The sequence below is a fragment of the Solanum stenotomum genome, chromosome 5 (assembly GCF_019186545.1).
Source record: "Solanum stenotomum isolate F172 chromosome 5, ASM1918654v1, whole genome shotgun sequence".
Classification (NCBI taxonomy): Eukaryota; Viridiplantae; Streptophyta; class Magnoliopsida; order Solanales; family Solanaceae; genus Solanum; species Solanum stenotomum.
Genome location: NC_064286.1, coordinates 19,761,673 through 19,767,958, shown reverse-complemented (window position 1 = coordinate 19,767,958; position 6,286 = coordinate 19,761,673). Strand labels below are relative to the sequence as shown.

At 37.8% G+C, this 6,286-nt stretch overlaps 1 pseudogene; it reads left to right on the top strand.

Annotated features, from left to right (window-relative positions):
- Positions 1–5,912, top strand: part of LOC125864905 (gibberellin 20 oxidase 1-like) — a 69,972-nt pseudogene extending 64,060 nt beyond the window's left edge.
- Positions 5,913–6,286: the final 374 nt, after the last annotated feature.

The following is a 6,286-nucleotide window of genomic DNA, read 5'->3' as shown; positions in this document are numbered from 1 at the left end:
AATAACATGATAATCTGATTTGGAACATTTAAATAACTAATTCATGATGATCTGCTGTAATTCTAGAAACCCTAGGTCTGTTCATAATCATGGAATCAAGAATCTGACTGAATTCTAGGGACCTAATGGGCAAAAGGAACCCACTAGTGAAATCCCACATACCTGGTGACGAATTCCACGGAGAAATATTTCGATTTCGGGGCTGGAACTGAAAAAACCTCGTTGCGTTCTTGAACTAGGGTTCTTGACCTTTTTCTCCCTTCTTGCTTCTAATTTTCTAAGTTTTGATTAATGAATTGACTTGGATAAGTTCTAGTTATGTTTCTAGGCTTAAACTGATTAAAACCTCATGATTTAGGGTTTAAATGACGTATCTAAGGGGTTAAACGAAATAGGAAAAGACCAAAAGACCCCTAAATTAACTGCTGTCGGAGTGATCGACGGTTTGGACCTACGGGCCGTAGGTCAATCTACGGTCCGTAGATTGGGTCCGTAGTTCGAGTCTGCCCGACAGGGCTTCACTAAAATGGGCATAACTTTTTACTTGGAGGTCGGAATTTAGCAAACTTTGTGGCGTTGGAAAGATAATTCGATTATCTATCTAACCATAGGTCATGGGACACATAATTCATTTTATGATAAAAGTTATGACCATCTGAAGTTGACCCATCAGAATTTTTAGCTAACTGGCTGCTAACCTTTGATCTACGGTCAGACCTACGGACCGTGGACCGAATGACGGTCTGTGCTGGTCAACCGTAGTTCGTGTCAGAGGCTGGGTAAAGGAGGTCTTGATCCACGGACACAGACCACGGACCGTGGTCTGATCTACGGACCGTGGGTCTGTCCGTGAGTCGAGACTTAGCCAATTTTTCTGAGCTAGCTGGGGAGGGGCTGCAGTGGCGAACCACGGACCACCAGCACGGACAGTGGTCTGACCTACGGTCCGTGGATGGCAACCGTGGGTTGCACCTGCAACTTCTCAAAATCTGCATTTTTTTGGTCTGTTTCGGATACGGGGTGTTACAAAGTAAGAAGCTATGCTAATGTTGAGGCAAGAGGCGATTAACAATGCTCTCTAATTGAAAGACAAGAGGCGATTACCAATGTCACATGATGGAAGGACAAGAGGTGATTACCCATGTTCCTTTAAGAACTAAGATGAATATGAAAAATGACTATTTTGTGGAAGTTAAGGTTAGTACCAAGTGGACAAGTGGCGATTACCCGTGTCCCATAAACTATGTGCCAACATAGGATTGTCTTTATAGGCATTAGCTAGTGGATCCAAATAGCTAGAAGTTCATGGTCCTTACCTTGGCAAGTAGGACAACAATTTTTTCAGTGTGGGAGACATTAGATTTCATGTTGATAGCTCGCATGGTATTATATATCAGTTAAGGATACTTCCCACAAGCAAGTTAAGATTAACCAAGGTTACTTCAAGGAATTATCTCATACATGTTTTAAGATGATGTTCACTTACATTAATTAGGTTTATGACTTATGTTTTCTAACTCACAAGATTTATGTTTTAGCTCGATCATTGCATGCTAATGAAAATGTCCATTTTTAAGCTTGATTTATGTGTTTTAAGAAAATACTAGTGAACCATCAAAAAGTACTGAAACTCATCAACTTTAAGAAAATCTAATTCTTGGACCACGCCACAATCTACAGTTTGTCGTCCCACCTATGGGTCATGGATGATGTCGTCGGTCTTGACACCAGTTCTGTGAAAAACTAAAATTTGCCTCTTTAAATCTGAGGTGTTACACCTACATCACTATCTGGGACTGAGCGATAGTTTTATATATATTGGAACTATTGGTACTACTGATTTTATTGCATAACTCGCATTCATTATGCATTGCCCATCACCAGCATAATTGATTGTTCTTTGTACATGTTGGTCCTATTGGGGTCGTATGGGTTCAGTTTATTTTTGTGTACCTTCTTGGCACATAAGGGCTCGGAAGGTATTGTTTGACTATTTCTTTACTTATGGTAGTATGAATGGTGGTTCTTTGTTTGAAGGTAGATATTGCCCTTGTTCCCGTTGTTTGATGCTTTTGTGCATGTTTGGTTTTGGGATAGCTTTCTTGGCATTTACTTGATATTTGTGATTGTTTCTGTTAATATACATTTGGGCTAGTTGTCTCCCTTAATAGAGACTTGTCATTTTTAGGTTGATGGGCTAGCACATCCAGGTTCGTCCCTTGCTTCCTTTATCTGTTTCAGTTACTCTCTCTTATTTACATCAGTTTGTTTCGTATGTTGATATTCCACTTGTTCTTTTAGTTATATGTGATATATGTTCCTTTCTTACATGTTGTTTATCCTTATTTTATCTTTGGTGCTTAGTCGGTCTATTCCTATTGAGTGCCACTTGTTGGTACTCATACTACACTTTTGCAACATACAGATCATCGTACGAGTTCTCGCCGGTGATTTGGTCTCGTGCGGAGTAACTCTTGGATTCGAAGATTTGGGTGAACTCCTGGTGTTCAGAGTTGCCTCACTCTCCCTCTATTTTTGACTAGGACTAGTCTTTATTTTGGCTCCAAAGATAGTTTTGTATTATTGTATCGTTATTGTACTCTTGTTTTTAATAGTTGCTCAAATAACAACAAATACTAGGTCTAGGGCTGGTTTTTGTATTGATTTGATTCTCTCGTTTCCTTTTCCTTATTATTATTATTGTTTTTCTTCCATAATTCTTTTCTTTCTGCAATAGCCCACTGCTTCTAGTTCCAGGCTATGGGTTAGGCTTTCATTCTGGTGGGACGCAGTAGGTTCTATCACAACCTAAAATTTTGGGTCGTGACAGATTGGTATCGGAGCTCTAGGTTCTCCCGTATCGTCAGTATAGGAGCAAGTGCCTAGTAGAGTCATCTGGATCACTGCAGAGACGTATGTATCCTATCTTCGGTAGGTTATAGGGTATTCTTAGGAAATTCAACTCTTGATTTGCTATCTTGTTCTTTTACTTGAATAACCTTTAAAACTACTTCTTTGGAATCTACTCTCTTAGATGAATAGTACGAGGCTTTTGATGGACGTCAGAGATGTTCAGTAGTTGTTAGAGGGTCTAAGGGTAGAACAGGTTCTAAAAGAGTTATTGGTTGCCTTGAATCTTCAATACTCAGTAATGGGAGTTCAAGATATCTTCGAAGGTACACCACAAACTATTGTAGCTCTTATGTAAGTGATTGGTTCAGTGGCTAGAGTTGCGTTGGTAGGTTGCCAACAAGGTTCCTTATTTGTTTATGAATATATGACCAAGTGTCTTGGGTGGACCACACATACTCAGACATTGTCTTTTACAGGGCAGGACATGACTCATCGGTTCATTGGAGGCTTGACTTTTCCACTCCGTCTAGTATTAGAGCACTTGGTAGCAGTTGGGTCTACTTTTCGACAGGTGGTTTGTCATGTGAGGGTTGTGGAGCAAGCATGTATTGAGACTTACTCTAGTAGAGGTAAGAGAACCCACCGTCACCACAATTGTGATAGGGCTTCCTACTAAGGTTGGCATCATCCCAGTGAGAGTGATCCTCTCTCTCGACCTACCTGATCAATGGTGGGAGCATCTCAGGTTCTAGGTGGTTCTATGGAAGGTTATGGTACCCATAGTGAACAGAGTTCATGACAGGTTTCACATTCTGAGTTTTCTGGTTCTAGGGTTCATTCTAGTTCAACCGGGTCATCTTAGCAGGTTGTTGTTGGTAGGAAGTGTTATACATGCAGAGAGTTAAGGCATTTTTCTAGGGAGTGCCCTGCAGTTACTCATCACCGACGACAGGCTCGTTAGGTTCAAGTCCTCAGTGCCTAGTTTAGTCAGCTAGAGGTGGTGCTTCGAGATATAGGCCATGGGCCGAGGTTCCAAGTATTGCTAGCGTGTTTGTGATCTTGTGTTTATTTTACCCTTGATTGCTTATGTTGTGTGGACTTGGAGTTTTCCGACCCATACATACCTTTGTGACTTGGTTTCTGGCCACAAAATTATGCATTATTAACCCCTTCTCAGCCAACTGTTCAGACCTGTTTTTGACACTTTGAGAACATTTTAAAGAAAATTTTCAAAATATATGGTAAAATATATATTTGAAAGTATTTTCTTCTTTTAAATCTGATTCAAACAACATATGAACTTCTATCCAAATTTTAAGCATCCTTAAGCCCTATATAATCCTTAATTTTGGCTTCTCGCAATGAACTACTTCTACTTCCTTTTCCCCATTATGACATATTGCACAAGAAAGAGAAAACCAAATTCTTGCTTACATTCACCAATGATAGTATAATCACAAATGGAAATCACATGTGCTTGGTGAGGAAAAATCATTGATTTTTTATGCATCCCATATGAAAAATGAGTCCAACATTTCCACACAATATATATGGTCGAATAACAAGAAGCCTTGTGATGTAGCACAAGTACTTCATGTTCCCCTTATTGAATTAAAGAGTTTCTTTTTTGGTGATTCTGCCGCGCCCCAATAAGCATCTAGGCTTTTTGATGAAGCGTGTAAGAGTCATGGTTTCTTTCTTGTAGTGAACCACGGAGTTGATGCCAATCTCATCCCCAATGTCCATCATTACATGGACACATTCTTTGACATGCCTCTCTCTGAAAAAGGAAAAAGCTCAGAGGAAAATTGGTGAGCATTATGGCAATGCCAGCAACTTTACTAGAAGGTTTTCTTCGAAGTTGCCTTGGAAAGAGACACTCTCTTTACGATACATTGTGAAAAAAGACTAATCTCACATAGTTGAAGAGTATTTCCAAAGGTCATTGGGTGAAAGTTTTAACAATCTCGGGTATGGACAATTGACTATGTAAGTATTCCTCTCTTTCAATTTGTTTGTCATACTTTTCTTTTTGGTATGTTTCAAAAACATGTGTTTTACTTTTTTGGTAATACAAGTTTAAGACCACTAAATTAAATGATATTCTTGTACATTCTAGTTATCTTTTGTCTAAAACTACTGTATTCAAAAGTCATTTTTATTTTCTTAAACTTTATGCCAAATCAAAATCAGAAAAAACAAATTTAAACAAAAGGAGTATCTATTTTTCTATTTTTCGATTATGTAAATGAATTAACTTTTTTTAACTTTAATAACACATGAATGTTTATCAATAATATTGCAATTCCCTGAGCACACTTTCTCTTAGTATCATGGAACTCTTACGGATGATCTTAGGCATACAGAAGAACCACTTTAAAGAGTTTTTCGAAGACAATGAATCCATATTAAGACTCAACTACTATCCCAGGTGCCAGAAACCAGAGCTCACCTTCGAAACAAGGTCTCACTATGATCCAACATCATTAACTGTTCTCCATCAAGATTGCATTAGTGGACTTCAGGTTTCTGTGGACATCAAATGGTACTCCATCCATCAAAATTTCAATGCTTTTATGGTTAACATAGGCGACACGTTTATGGTATGAAAATTTACACACTAGAAATATATAATAAGCTAATGTATTATCTATTACATGCAAATAATATAAACAGTGTCAATTAGACAAACAATACATTTTTAGGTGACAAATATTATAAGATATTTCCACTTGACGAGCAATGATATACATCAGGACTTCTTAGTCGTACAACATGAATATAACATATTTGGTGTTTGGCATTTTAGAGGTTCTATCGAATGGTAGATACAAAAGTTGCTTGCATAGAGTAGTGATTAACAACAAGGCTCCTAGAAAATCACTTGCTTTCTTTCTTTGTCCAGACAAACTGAATTGGTGGACTACAAAAAACCTCGACTATATCCTGACTTCACATGGCCTGCTCTCCTTGAGTTTACTCAAAAGTATCATAGAGCTGATACAAACACTCTTCAAGCTTTCTCGATATGGCTTCAAGACAATAATGCAGAAGCTTAAGAGCTATACATATGAGGTTCAAGATTGAAGACCTTCGAATCTTTTTATATATGTTGAATCTTTGATTTAGAACTGCATATATTTTTGCTGCAATAGTTCTATTAAGTTAGAGACCTAGTATTTAGGAGTTGATTTCTATTTCAGTTTTGTTTTTAGTCTATAAATACATGTGTTTTGTTAGTCAATAATATAAAGTTTTAAAGTGCGATAAAAAATCTATCCTTCAAGTTTTCTTCCATTCTTATTTTCGTGCAATTCTTTTCTTTCAAAAACCGGTAGTTGGGATTTAGAGCTATTATTCTGAAGGGACATGTGAGTGAAGAGATGGAATTCAAAAATAGTTTTTTGACGAATTACTCATGTTGTTTTTTATA